Here is a 16,457-nt window from a genome sequence, read left to right as displayed (position 1 = left end):
AATCTAACTTTTCGACCATCACTGTACATCCAATGCATACTTCAATAACTGAAAAAGAAATCCAAAAAGAAATCACTGAAATAATTAAATACTTTTACTTCCACGCTGAAGATGTTAAAAAGAAATAGAGTTGACCAAAATTACATTGCCAGAATGGGAAAAGCACTAGACCATTCAGGTATGACCTAAATCAAATCCCTTATGATTATACAGTGGAAGTGAGAAAAAGATTTAAGGGCCTAGATCTGATAGACAGAGTGCCTGATGAACTATGGAATGAGGTTCATGACATTGTACAGGAGACAGGGATCAAGACCATCCCCATGGAAAAGAAATGCAAAAAAAGCAAAATGGCTGTCTGGGGAGGTCTTACAAATAGCTGTGAAAAGAAGAGAAACCAAAAGCAAAGGAGAAAAGGAAAGATAAAGCATCTGAATGCAGAGTTCCAAAGAATAGCAAGAAGGATAAGAAAGCCTTCTTCAGCGATCGATGCAAAGAAATAGAGGAAAACAACAGAATGGGAAAGACTAGAGGTCTCTTCAAGAAAATTAGAGATACCACGGGAACATTTCATGCAAAGATGGGCTCGATAAAGGACAGAAATGGTCTGGACCTAACAGAAGCAGAAGATATTAAGAAGACGTGGCAAAAATACACAGAAGAACTATACAAAAGGATCTTCACAACTCAGATAATCATGATGATGTGATCACTAATCTAGAGCCAGACATCTTGGAATGTGAAGTCAAGTGGGCCTTAGAAAGCATCACTACGAATAAAGCTAGTGGAGGTGATGAAATTCCAGTTGAGCTGTTTCAAATCCTGAAAGATGATGCTGTGAAAGTGCTGCAGTCAATATGCCAGCAAATTTGGAATACTCAGCAGTGGCCACAGGACTGGAAAAGGTCAGTTTTCATTCCAACCCCAAAGAAAGGCAATGCCAAAGAATGCTCAAACTACCGCACAATTGCACTCATCTCACATGCTAGTAAAGTAATGCTCAAATTTCTCCAAGCCAGGCTTCAGCAATACGTGAACCGTGAACTCCCTGATGTTCAAGCTGGTTTTAGAAAAGGCAGAGGAACCAGAGGTCAAATTGCCAACATCCCCTGGATCATAGAAAAAGCAAGAGAGTTCCACAAAAATATCTACTTCTGCTTTATTGACTATGCCAAAGCCTTTGACTGTGTAGATCACAATAAACTGTGGAAAATTCTTCAAGAGATGTGAATATCAGACCACCTAACCTGCCTCTTGAGAAATCTATATGCAGGTCAGGAAGCAACAGTTAGAACTGGACATGGAACAACAGACTGGTTCCAAATAGGAAAAGGAGTACGTCAAGGCTGTATATTGTCACCCTGCTTATTTAACTTCTATGCAGAGTACATCATGAGAAATGCCGGACTGGAAGAAACCCAAGCAGGAATCAAGATTGCTGGGAGAAATATCAAGAACCTCAGATATGCAGATGACACCACCCTTTGCTGGGAGAAATATCAAGAACCTCAGATATGCAGATGACACCACCCTTATGGCAGAAAGTGAAGAGGAACTCAAAAGCGTCTTGATGAAAGTGAAAAGGAGAGTGAAAAAGTTGGCTTAAAGCTCAACATTCAGAAAACTAAGATCCTGGCATCCGGCCCCATCACTTCATGGGAAATAGATGGGGAAACAGTGGAAACAGTGTCAGACTTTATTTTTTGGGCTCTAAAATCACTGCAGATGGTGACTGCAGCCATGAAATTAAAAGACGCTTACCCCTTTGGAAGAAAAGGTATGACCAACCTAGATAGCATATACAAAAGCAGAGACATTACTTTGCCGACTAAGGTCTGTCTAGTCAAGGCTGTGGTTTTTCCTGTGGTCATGTATGGATGTGAGTGTTGGACTGTGAAGAAGGCTAAGCACCGAAGAAATGATGCTTTTGAACTGTGGTGTTGGAGAAGACTCTTGAGAGTCCCTTGGACTGCAAGGAGATCCAACCAGTCCATTCTGAAGGAGATCAGCCCTGGGATTTCTTTGGAAGGAATGATGCTAAAGCTGAAACTCCAGTACTTTGGCCACCTCATGTGAAGAGTTGACTCATTGGAAATGACTCTGATTCTGGGAAGGACTGAGGCAGGAGGAGAAGGGAATGACAGAGGATGAGATGGCTGGATGGCATCACTGACTCGATGGACGTGAGTCTGAGTGAACTTTGGGAGATTGTGACAGACAGGGAGGCCTGGTGTGCTGCAATTCATGGGGTCGCAAAGAGTCAGACATGACTGAGTGACTGAACTGAACTGATCTGATGAATTTGAAAACAGAGTTCAAGTGTCTTCCTATTCATATTTCCATTTATTTTCACCTTTTTCTGATTTTACATATATATCATTATTTAAGATAATATATTATCTTGCTGGTTGAATCCTAGAAGATCCACCAGAATAAGGAAGATAAAAGTGAACAAGACGAATGATAAAATAGTATAGGAAACAAGTATATTATATAATATATAAAACACTATTTTAGGAAAAATAAGTATTTATCTACTTTACATATGATTCTAGCAGTCTTTTTGGCTTCTAATTTCTGAGTACTCATTTTTTTCAATTTACTGAAAATTAGGAAAATATTTACTTGTGGTACTATACTGATTCAACATATAGCCCTACTCTTTTTCTGTATCACTTTACCAATTTATGTATATCAACAGAGAAGGGTAAAATAAAAAGAGGAATGCGGCCGAATATCTACTGAGACAGAATCAGTATCTTAACTGTATTAATTTGAGAAATATATAAAGAAACAGAAAGAAATAACTAAATATATATCTGAAAAATATTGCAAAAAATAAACAATTAAGATTTTTAAATAGGAGAGAGGAAACATTACTATAACCAAAAAACTAGACTCACAAAAATTAGTCTAAAAATTAGACTAACAAAAAGAAAATTTTCATGTATTCTTTTGCTTTTATGCAAAAATAAATTCTAATTCTGATATTCAAATTTAAAGGTCCATACTAGTCACGACATGAAGACAAGCTTCAAGAGAAATGGCCTAAGAGTTTTAACTATGTAGACAACGTTTACTATAGATCTTATCTAAATAAACTAGGGAAAGTGGATGGTATAATACAGAAAGAAGGGGAATTCGAATCTCAACGGAAGGACGTAAATACTGCTAAGCAAAAAACTGCAAATGCATACAGTTAGACTTACATGGTTAAGGGAACGAAATTTGAAGGTAGTCATATTGGGTGTAAATCCCCCTTCTACTACCTAATATATGTTGGGTATTTACTGAAAAATTCAACTTATTATAAAATGCCAATAGAACAATAAATACTATTATCATGAAGATGAAAAAAAAGCTAATAACTTTCAGGCAATTAGAATAGTACTTGGACTATAGAATGTGCTGTATAGGTGTTTATACAATAAAATGCATCAATTCAGTTTAGTCGCTCGGTCATGTACAACTTGATGCAACCCCATGGACTGCAGCACGTGAGGCTTCCCTGTCCAACACCAACTCCCGGAGTTTACTCAAACTCATGTCCTTAGAGTCACTGATGGCATCCAACAGTCTCATCCTCTGTCAGCCGGTTCTCCTGTCAACTTCAATCTTTCCCAGCTTCAGAGTCTTTTCAAATAAGTCAGCTCTTCCCATCAGGTGGCCAAAGTATTGGCGTTTCACCTTCAATATCAGTCCTTCCAATGAAGATTCAAGATTGATATCTTTTAGGATGGATTGGTTTGATCCCCTTACAGTCCAAGGGACTTTCAAGAGTCTTCTCCAACACCACAGTTCAAAAGCATCAATTATTCAGCACTCATCTTACTTTAGAGTCCAACTATCACATCCATACATGACTACTGGAAAAACCATAGCATGACTAGATGGACCTTTGTTGGCAAAGTAATATCTCCGCTTTTTAATATGCTGTCCGGATTGGTTATAGCTTTTCTTCCAAGGAGTAAGCGTCTTTTAATTTCATGGCTGAGGTCAACATCTGCACTGATTTTGCAGCCAAAAAGAATAAAGTCTGCCACTTTAGAGCCAAAAAGAATAAAGTCTGCCACTTTGGAGCCAAAAAGAATAAAGTCTGCCAAAAAGAATAAAGTCTATTTTTTTTGGAGCCAAAACAAATAAAGTCTGTTTCCTCTATTTTCTCCATCTATTTGCCATGAAGTGATGGGACTGGATGCTATGATCTTTGTTTTCTGAATGTTGAACTCTAAAGCCAACTTTTTCACTGTCCTCTTTCACTTTCATCAAGAGGCTCTTTAGTTCTTCTTTGCTTTCTGACTTAAGGGTGGTGTCATCTACATATCTGAGGTTCTTGATATTTCTCCCAGCAATCTTGATTCCAGCTTATGCTTCATCCATCCCAGCATTTCTCATGATGCACTCTGCATATATGTTAAATAAGCAGGATGACAATATACAGCCTTGATGTACTCCTTTTCCTATTTGGAAGCAGTCTGTTGTTCCAAGTCCAGTTCTAACTGTGGCTTCCTGACCTGCATCCATATTTCTCAAGAGGCAGGTCAGGTGGTCTGGTATTCCCATCTCTTTCAGAATTTTCCAGTTTATTGTGATCCACACAGTCAAAGGCTTTGGCATAGTCAATAAAGCAGCAATAGATGTTTTTCTGGAACTCTCTTGCCTTTTTATGATCCAGTGAATGTTGGCAATTTGATCTCTGGTTCCTCTGCCTTTTCTAAAACCAGCTTGAACATCTGGAAGTTCACGGTTCACGTATTGCTGAAGCCTGGCTTGGAGAATTTTGAGCATTACTTTACTAGCATGTGAGATGAGTGCAATTATGCGGTAGTTTAAGCATTCTTTGATATTGCCTTTCTTAGGGATTAGAGTGAAAACTGACCTTTTCCAGTCCTGTGGCCACTGCTGAGTTTTCCAAATTTGCTGGCATATTGAGTGTAGCACTTTGACAACATCATCTTTTAGGATTTGAAATAGCTCAACTGGAATTCCATCCCCTCCACTAGCTTTGATCGCAGTGATGCTTCTTAAGGTCCACTTGGCTTCACATTCCAGGATGTCTGGTTCTAGGTGAGTGATCACACCATCGTGATTATCTGGGTCATGAAGGTCTTTTTTGTACAGTTCTTCTGTGTATTCTTACCACCTTTTCTTGATCTCTTCTGCTCCTGTTAGGTCCATACCATTTCTGTCCTTTATTGAACCCATCTTTGCATGAAATATTCCCTTGGTATCTCTACTTTTCTTGAAGAGATCTCCACTTTTTCCCATTCTACTTTTTCCTCTATTACTTTGGACTGATCACTGAGGAAGACTTTCTTATCTCTCCTTACTATTATCTGGAACTCTTCATACAGAAGGGTATATCTTACCTTTTCTCCTTTGCTTTTGACTTCTCTTCTTTTCACAGCTATATGTAGACCTTCTCAGAGAGCCATTTTGCTTTTTTGCATTTCTTTTTGTTGCGAATGGTCTTGCTCCCTGTCTCCTGTATAATGTCACAAATCTCCATCCATAGTTCATCAAGCACTCTGTCTATCAGATTTAGTCCCTTAAATCTATTTCTTACTTCCACTGTGTATTCATTAGGAATTTGATTTAGGTCATGCCTGCATTGTCTAGTGATTTTCCCTACTTTATTCAATTTAGCATAAGGAGTTCATGATCAAAAGCAAAAGTCAGCTCTTGGTCTTGTTTTTGCCGACTTAATTGAACTTCTCCATCTTTGACTGCAAAGAATATAATCAATCTGATTTTGGTGTTGACCATCTGCTGATGTCCACATGTAAGTCTTCTCTTGTGCTGTAGAAGCAGGTGTTTGTTATGACCAGTGCATTCTCTGGGCAGAACTCTATTAGCCTTTGCCCTGCTTCATTCTGTACTCCAAAGCCAAATTTGCCTGTTACTCCAGGTGTTTCTTGACTTCATACTTTTGCATCCCAGTCCCCTATAATGAAAAGGGCATCTTTTTTCAGTTTTAATCCTAGAAGATGCTATAGGTCTTCATAGAACCATTCCACTTCAGCTTCTTTAGCATTACTGGTAGGGGCATAGACTTCGATTACAGTGATATTGAATGGTTTGCCTTGGAAATGAACAGAGATCATTCTGTCATTTTTGAGACTGCATCCAAGTACCAGATTTCAGACTTTTTGTTGACTATGATGGCTACTCCATTTCTTCTACAGGGTTATTGCCTGCAGTAGTAGATAATGGTCACCTGAGTTAAATTCACCCATTCCAGTCCATTTTAGTTCGCTGATTCCTAAAATGCATATTGCTATACAAATAAAATATGCCTTAATGCTTAAATTTATAATTATCAGAATACAAAATCTCTAAATATTCTCTAATGGAACTTGGAGAGATAAATGAAGAAACAAAATATAGTAAAGACTGACAAAATTCTTATATTTTTAAAAGAAGAGAAAATTTTTCATTACAGGTTTTTGAGGAAAATGTCTAAAGTATGCTTTAACATTAAAATGTAAAGGTAAATGCTAAAATACAAATGACATATTGAGGTTAGCAAACTTTGGGCAGTAAGCTAATAATATTTTTTTACATAATTTTAAAGTTTTATAAAGGAAAAATATATTACCCAGACTAAATCTGGTCCAAAATGTCTAAAATATTTACTATGTGGCCATTTAAGTAAAATCTTTGTCACTCTTATATAAGAAAAGTAAAGAAAAAGCAAGTAAAATATGAAAGGAAGAAAACAATCCAATTAAGAGAGAAAATTTATAGAAAGGAGATAATAGAAAGGAGATAATTTATAGTAAATAAAAGAATACTATACATATATTCAGATATATCATTCAGTTTATTTCAGTAGCTCAGTAATGTCTGACTCCTTTCCACCCCATGGATTGCAGCAAGCCAGGCCCTCCCTGTCCATTACCAACTTCCAGAGTTTACTCAAACTCATGTCCATCTCATCAGTGATGTTATCCAACCATCTCATCCTCTGTCATCCCCTTCTCCTTATGCCTCCAATCTTTCCCAGCATGAGAGTCTTTTCCAATGAGTCGGTTCTTCACATCAGGTGGCCAAATTATTGGAGTTTCAGCTTCATCATCAGTTCTTCCAATGAATATTCAGGACTGATTTCCTTTAGGAATAACATATTTGATCTCCTGGCAGTCCAAGTGTCTCTCAAGAGTCTTCTCCAACACCACAGTTTAAAAGCATCAATTCTTTGGTCTCAGCTTTCTTTATAGTCCAACTCTTGCATCCATACATGACTACTGAAAAAAACCATAGCTTCGACTAGTTGGGCATTTGTTGGCAAAGAAATGTCTCTGCTTTCTAATATGCTGTCTAGGTTCATCATAGCTTTTCTTCCAAGAAGTAAGCATTTTTAATTTCATAGCTGCAGTCACCATCTGCAGGGATTTTGGAGTCCTCCAAAATAAAGTCTCTCACCGTTTCCATTGTTTCCCCATCTATTTGCCATGAAGTGATGGGACCAGATGCCACGATCTTCGTTTTCTGAATGTTGAGCTTTAAGCCAACTTTTTCACTCTCCACTGTCACTTTCAGCAAGAGGATTTTTGGTTCCTTTTCACTTTCTGCCATAAGGGTGGTGTCATCTGCATATGAGGTTATTGATATTTCTCCTGGCAATCTTGATTCCAGCTTGTGCTTCTTCCAGCCCAGCATTTCTCATGATGTACCCTGCATATGGGTAATAAAGAGAATATAAAAACAACTCCAAAACATAAAAATCACACAAAGATAAAATATTGTCTATAGAAAAGTCAGTTTCTAGTTTTACACAATAAAAATATGAAAGTTGTTCAAAATTAGTAAAACATCAAGTTTAATAGGGAAACAAAAGGACAGGAAACATGACTATTCACTAGAAATTTTTAAAAAATTCTATATAATGTTAAGTTTTAAGAATTTAAGAGATTTTAATGTCATTTTTATGCCCCCCAGAGGTACAAACTATTATGTATAAAGTAGGCTACAAGTTTATATTGTAAAACATAGGGAATATAGCCAATAGTTTATAATAACTATAAATGTAGTATAACCTTTCAAATTATGAATCACTGTACTATGTGCCTGTAATGTTGTATGTCAACTATATACCTCAATAAAAAATATATAACCATAAAAATAGAAAACCATAATGATTGGGCTTTAAGGAAAGTATAAATGACAAACTATTCAAGACCAAGTAGAAAACATTATATTTAAACAGTAATGAGAAAAAAAAAATCTATCCCAGGTTGATCAAAAGTTCCTCCACATACTTAAGAAAGAGATTATATTCTTTAAACATTTATAACTAGTATATTAATAGTAACTGAAATATTCTCAATTATTTCAACTTGAAAAGTATCATCCTGATAACAAATCTTATCAAGGAAACCAGTTACACCTAAGTTAAGCAATAGAAAAACTCAGCTCTGCATGTTTTTATAAAAGCTTATTTTAAATATTGAGACAAAGAAAATTTAACAGAATATTAATCAAATGTCCAAGCAAATTATATCTTAAGATTTTGTGAAAGTTCAACATTATGAGGTTTACTAAAGTATTGCTGTTACATCAGGGTTTTCCAGATGGCTTAGTGGTAAATCATCCACCTGCCATTGCAAGGGATGCAGAAGACAGGTTTGACCTCTGGGTTGGGAAAATGCCCTGGAAGAGGAAATGGCACCCCACTTCAGTATTCCTGCCTGGAAAACTCAATGGACAGAGGAGCCTGTTGGGATACAGTCCCTGGGGTCACAAAAAGCCGGACACAACTAAGCAATTAAGCGTGCTCTCTCTCTCTCTCTCTCTCTCTCTCTCACTGTCTCACACACACACATGTTATATTAATGAATTAAAGTAGAAGAGACAAAAAAGTGGTACCACAAATTAACAAATCGAAAATAAACACACCTTAGAAAGCTACTAGAGCTGACTGTATTTTGCCATTATCTACTAAAAATAGCACATTGAATTTTGCATTAGAACTGATTATACACGTAACTACTTCTCTTTCTCTAGTTTTTTTTATATAGCATGTGCATGAACATGGATGTACTTGTTCACCAAATGTCAATTACATAAATGTTCAATCATTACCTTGAGCCCTGGAACAATACAAAACTGAAAAGTCTAGTATCTATTTCTACTGGGAAAGTTAGCAACAAAAACAAATAAAAAAGTCATTTTATTTTGTTCCAAACAGATCTTCTTCTCTCCTCTGTGTACAAGTGAAGATAGGAACTTCGAGTTTTCCTGAGGTATGCCCCATAGATTATTAAGAGTTCTAACACCTTTCTTCTAGATAATCATAGTAACATATGTGACCTATAGTATTAATTTATAGTATGCTTTGGTATTCTATGATAAAATTCTGGGAAAGTGTCATATATGAAGTTGTTTTTTAATTATTTAGGGAAAATAGTGTGCGTTAATCACTACTGCAGTTTAGTTATTGAATTCTGATAGCACTCAAATAAAACAGCTTAATAAACTATTGAAATCTGGCTAAATAATTAAGGAATAATTAAGAAACAATTAACATATTAAACATGTTGACTAAATCACATAAGCTATCTGTGATAGAAATGAGACCTGGATATCAAGTTTTATGATTCCTTTCAACTGATTTTAAATTATGCATTATACGAGAGTAAGAATTTTCACATGGATAATCTCATTTAATTGTTACAACAATACTCGAAGAAAGACTTTGTTATTATTTTCATTTTATAGTATGGGATGCTGAAACTTTGGTTACTTCAGTGTTTTCTCACAATTTTACCTACTGGTTATTAGGGACAGACTTGACATCAAACAATTCAACCACATTTTGCTATCATCAGCTATTATTACTTTGGGCTAATTCATTCCATCAGTGGGTTTTAGTAAATTCTTCATGAGTTCATTCTTTCAGTCTGACAATTTGTTAAAAACAACTGTGCACATATTCTAATATTTCTGATAAAGTTTCTGCATAGAACTTTCTTAAATATTTGAAGGCAACTCCAAAGCACAATAAATAAAAGAGTGTGTGTGTAGGAACACAAGCATGAGGAAGAGTGGTTGCAGAACCTTATTTCCTGCCATCCATCTTTGGGATGAACCTAAGATCTCTTAAAGTCATTCTGATAATCAATTGGAAGCAATTCTAGAAATGTCACCAGAAACAGTACTTGTCTGTTTCTTCAGTCAAAACCCCAATCTTGCTGCGTGTAATGTGACTAAGATAATAGGATGACATTTCCAGGAGTATCAATTTGACTCTATGAACTTCTGTATGCACAGAGAGGAAACACATTCAGAGCAAGGGCTAATGGGTGAATTCCCTAGTTCTCCTTGAAGCTGACAGCCACTCTTACCTCATCCTGCCCTGGAATGTTATCTTTTTGTTTGTTTGTTTTACAGTCAGAAACTATATCAGGATGCATTAAGTATAAAACAAAAAAATATGAAACAGAAAGCAAACTAATGCAAGACTAGGCAGATTTCCATATATAAGTGTGAAGCAGCAAAAAGCAAATATAGCATCACTATCAAATGAAGTCAAGCTGCTCAAAAAACACATATTTACAAATAGGACTGTTGAAGTAGATGCTATTATGTAAGACAGAAAACTCTTTGCCAGCACATGGAGCACTCAAATTCCTCTCTCTCATACTCCATTTATTGATATGTTAATTAAAATATTTATTTATTAAGACCATTTCTTTCAGTATTTTTTCCATTTATGTAGACTTCTTTAGTGTACTGGAGAGTCATAAACCTACATTTTAGGCATGTCACTGATTCAGACTGATTTTTTTTTTTCCTAACTAATGCAAGTAAGTGGAGTATATTTTACGAATTATCTGTTATATGCTCACTTCTTAATATATGTACACTTTTAAAAGGAAAATATTCTAGATAGAGAGTTAATTTCCTTAAGCTTCTGGCAAGCAAGTATTTCCCATATCATTTTCCATTTCTCAGAGAGAAATAATGAACATTATAGAATTTAATATACATGCTTTTATTGATTTAGGAGGGGGGGAAGCTCTTAAAGAAAATAAAACTCCAAAGTATCTTATTAATATTTAATTTTTAAGTAGTAAGTATTCAGGGTTTCAATATGAAGTACAATACTTACTTTAGAGGATCAATATATATTTCTGAAATTAGCACATTTTTTCATTGTTTCTGATATTAAAGTAATGAATTACTAATATTAATACTAAATACCTACACTGCTTCCTCTGAAGAAAGAGATATTATCATGAGTACTTGTTTCTGAGAGATATTCATATGTGTGATCCCTAAAGTAATTCAATGTATGAATTCTTTGTGAAGAATAAATATGTGTTTTCTCCAGACTATTTATAACGATATATGCGGCATCTGCTTGTAACAGGTATATGGCAGATATTAAATGATATTTGTTGATCACATAAAGGAAATAGGAGAAAAGATTTATTATTGGGAGATGTAATATTTATTCTACAGAAGATTATTGTCATGTGAATGGTTTACTGAAGGCCTGCTAGAGGGACTGTCCAAGTTAACATTGAGGCACTTGCATTATCTCCCAGAAAAAAAAATTATAATGTAACTGCATCCTAATGAGACAATCCTACATTTGCCTTGGTTATGAAAAGAAATGCAATAAATTTCTATCCTAGTCATATTGGTGATATACATGAAAACAAAGTGAAAGTGAAGTCACTCAGTTGCGTCCGACTCTTTTCGACCCCATGGACTGTAGCCCACCAGGGTCCTCCATCCATGGAATTTTCCAGGCAAGAGTACTGTTTATCTGAATCTCAGGTAGTTTGTGTGAAATGGATTTTTTTTGTTGTTTTTCATGGCCATAATTTGAGTCAATTATAGCAAAGAGTCTGGGACACATACAAAAAGTGAGCTTTTGACCATATAGTCATATGTATATATAATCAATAATTTTTGGAGGCAGTAAACAGTTCTCCAATCCCAGATTTGTCTCTTGACAGCTGTGCATGTTATCTGGGCACTTAGGACATCAGAGCCTAATTTTACATATCACAAAATTCCTGGAATTTTTTTTTATATTTGCAATAGAATGATGCATCAAAACTATGTGAAAATCATCTATTGTAACTAACATATTGATAATTACCTTACACAGATATTGTATGCTTTTTTTTTTAACCACAGATGCCAGATCTTAGTTCCCCAAACAGGGATCCAACCGATGCCCACTGCAGTGGAAGCATGGAATCTTAACCACTAGAACACAAGGGAAGTCCCTGTACGTTATTCCGGTTGCTTTCATTTCCCTCACTGTCATTCCCCCTTTATTAAGAAAGACCAGAGAATGCATGATATGTATTGAGCAAGCCCAGCTATTTTTTAAATCAGTGTATGATATTAATGAATCATCAAGAAGAACTATATCAACACTGCCACTAACCCTTTGATATATGAAAAATACAATTATCTTAAGCAAGTATGAGTTTAGGAAGATCAACTATATCATATGTTGCAGGTGATAAATAATCCGAGGACAAGTTAAGAAAATAGCATTGACATATATATGCTGTGCTGTACTATTCTTAGTCACTCAGTCTTGTCCGACACCTTGTGACAGAATGGACTGTAGCCCACCGGGCTCCTCTGTCCATGGGATTTTCCAGGAAAGAATACTGGAATGGTTTCCCAACCCAAGGATCAAACCAGGTCTCCCTCATTGCATACGGATTCTTTACCGTCTGAGCCACCAGAAAGCCCAAGAATACTGGCGTGGGTAACCTATTCCTTCTCCAGGGGATCTTACTAACCCAGGAATTGAACTAATCGGGGTCTCCCACATTGAAGGTGGACTCTTTACCAATTGAGTTACCAGGGAAGCTCCCATATATATGTTATCATGTGTAAAATATATAGTTAGTAAGAAGCAGCTAGATAACACAGGCAGCCCAGCCTGGTACTCTGTGTAACCTAGAGTGTAGGGGAGAGAGGCTGAAGACGGATTTTATATATATATATATATATATATATATATATATATATATGTATGTATGTATGTATAATTATTATATAATTATATATATATGTATAATTATTATATAATTATATATATATGTATAATTATATAATTATATATATATGTATAATTATATAATTATATATATATATAAAATTGTGGCTGAATTGCATGTTGTGTGACAGAAAGCAACATAACATTACAAAGCAATTACCCTCTAATTAAAAAAAAATAAAAAATAGTAATTCCAAAAGTAAGTAAGCAATTCCAAAAGTAATAATAAATAATAACAATCTGAAGACTGGCCCATTAGGCCTCTCAAAAGCTGCACTAAACTATAGCAGATCCTAGCAAAAGGCCTTTAACTCTTCTTTCTTCCTCCCTTCCTACTTCTTTCCTCCCTTTGTTTTTTGTTTGTTTGTTGGTTTTATTCTTAGCCTATATAATGGGTGCAAGTTTCTGAATTCTGTGTATAGAAGGATATTTTGAAAAAAATAAAAAAGTATTAGCAGTTTAGGCTGAAGAGTAAACTTCCTGAGAATAAGTACCAGTCTTTACCCCCATTAATTCACATATGACCCAATGCACAATACGCTGGAAAATGACTTCACCTGATTTACCTAATCAGAAAATGTTAAGCTGTAAGGACAAAGAAATTCTTAGATCCAAATTCTGCCCCAAGCTATAAACATTTATTGTACATAAACAGTCAGAGAGACAATCACACAAACTCTTCTGTTGTTCTCAGAAGCCCCATTCTCTAGCCTGACAATCTCAGCTCACCATGCCTGCTATACACAGTTATAGCTGTATTTTGATACTTTAGAAAAATAGAGTCCTTTCTAAAATGGTGTGTAGCATAACTCACTGTGCTCACAATCTTGATTGCTATCCCCGTGTTACTAACTATTGAGTATATTTGCTGTTATCTGTCTTATTCATTGACAAATAGCAGGACCTGAACACTCTTCTTAAATAACCTTCTATTTTGAGCCCACTCATTTCACCAATGACAAGATAGCTATAAACTCAGTTATGTGAATTAACAAACACTTTCATGTAGATCATTTCTAATAGAATTTCAAATATTAAGCAATCACTATCTAGAATGCTCAGACATTATAAAGGTACTTCAAATGCTGAATTAACTCAACACAACAGACATAGAGATATTATCCTATTTTTATTAATTTTAATTTTTTGTAAAACTTTACCTTTTTAAATAGTAAATTGTGCCATCTTTTGAACGGAGAAGGCAATGGCAACCCACTCCAGTACTCTCGCCTGGAAAATCCCATGGATGGAGGAGCCTGGTAGGCTGCAGTCCATGGGGTCGTGAAGAGTCGGACATGACTGAGCGACTTCACTTTCACTTTCATGCATTGGAGAAGGAAATGGCAACCCACACCAGTGTTCTTGCCTGGAGAATCCCAGGGACGGCAGAGCCTGGTGGGCTGTCGTCTATGGGGTCGCAAAAAGTTGGACACGACTGAAGCGACTTTGCAGCAGCAGCATAGTCTATGTTCACTTATTTACTTTGTTTTCTCCATTCTACCTCAGTGGCCTGTAAAACAGACGCTTTCTCATAATGTCTCCAGTCCCTTAGGAAAATTGCAAAAACCATTCCCTTTTTACTGTTAACTTGTTAAGTTCACTTAACTCCAAGACCTTACGTGAAAGCTGCTCAGTCATGTCCGAATCTGTGTGACCCCATGGACTATAGAGTCCATGGAATTCTCCAGGCCAAAATACCACAGTGGTAGCCATTCCCTTCTCCAGTGGATCTTCCCAACCCAGGGATCGAACCCAGGTCTACTGCATTGCAGGTGGATTCGTTATCAGCTGAGCCACCAGGGAAGCCCCACTCCAAGACATTCAGTTCAGTTCAGTCCCTCAGTCATGTCCGACTCTCTGTGACCCCATGGACTGCCACACACCAGGCCTCCCTGTCCATCACCAACTCCTGGAGCCTACTCACACTCATGTCCATCCCATCAGTGATGCCATCCAGCCATCTCATCCTCTGTCATCCACTTCTTCTCCCACCTTCAATCATTCCCAGCATCAGGGTCTTTTCAAATGTGTCGGTTCTTCGCATCAGGTGGCCAGAGTATTAGAGTTTCAGCTTCAGTATCAGTCCGTCCAATGAATATTCATGACTGATTTCCTGTAGGATTGACTGGTTGGATCTCCGTGCAGTTATCTAAGGGACTCTCAAGACATTAAGGAACAATAAACAAAGTCGAAACTAGCATACATAAGACCATACAGTTTTAAATAGGTTTAGAGTGTATCAAGGTCCCTTTTCTGGAGTATCTGACTTCTTATTGAAATGATTCCTGAAAGAGTCACTGGTGTTTGCCCTTGTTGATATCTGAGGAGGAGGCTTGCCTGTGCCTTCCAGAAATCAGCTCTTTCCCTTCTTCTTAATGAAGGTCATAACTCTGCTTTTACCACCTACTTCCCCAAATGTATTAAATATAAGTATCATCCTGGGAACTGTCATGGATATCCTTATCTCCAATTCTAATCATACCAGTTTTAAGGGTCTTTTGTCTGGCTTAGTAAGGAATGTCTCTGAGGCATTTTAAAATACTAATCTGAAGAATGGATGAGTTTTATACATAGATACATTTTTCCTTCATTTTCTTTCATTGGAAAAATGGAGCTTGAGAAGATAGTGAAAATTCATTTACCTAACATTATGTACCAAACGAACACAAATTTTTAAAAATAAATTTTTACTACCTATATGAAAATTCAAGATCATTTATCATCTTTTGTACTTAGTTATTGATAAATACCTAGATCAAAACTGACACATGTTAGTCTAATCTTTTAAGTCAAATTATGAATTCCATTTTCTAATAGAGAATATTGATAAAGGAGCAGTAAGTTAGTTTGAAGTGGATACTGTATTTAACATGTTACACTGATTATACTGTGATGGATTATAAAACCTCTACACTAAGTATGACAAAGGGAAGACAAACTGCTTTAGGTTTATAATTTATCCTTTACTGACTTTATCCCGACACAATGAAACATATCACCACTTAAGATTTTCTCCAGACTATCAATCAATCAATCAATCAATAAGTGAGCCAAGGTATGACTGAAATCAGATAATTTTAAGACTGGCTTCAAAACCCATGAGTTTACAATACTCCAGCACATTTTACAATGATGACAGCAGATGATTACATAAAAGTCTATCAATAGAACCATAGGTATTTTTAATTAATAATTAAAATTTGAGCTTGTTTTCCTAAAGAATTTAATGAAATTTCAAACTTATATGCAAATATAAGATAAAAGTGGGCTTCCCTGGTAGCTCAACTTGTAAAGAATCCACCTGCAATACAGGAGACCCCGGTTTGATTCCTGGGTCGGGAAGATCCCCTAGAAAATGGACAGGCTACTACCCACTCCAGTATTCTTGGAATTCCCTGGTGGTTCAGACAGTAAAGAATCT

Source organism: Budorcas taxicolor, chromosome 20 (genome assembly GCF_023091745.1).
Source record: "Budorcas taxicolor isolate Tak-1 chromosome 20, Takin1.1, whole genome shotgun sequence".
NCBI lineage: Eukaryota > Metazoa > Chordata > Mammalia > Artiodactyla > Bovidae > Budorcas > Budorcas taxicolor.
The sequence above is the reverse complement of the archived record's forward strand: the minus strand, read 5'-3'. Positions refer to the sequence as shown.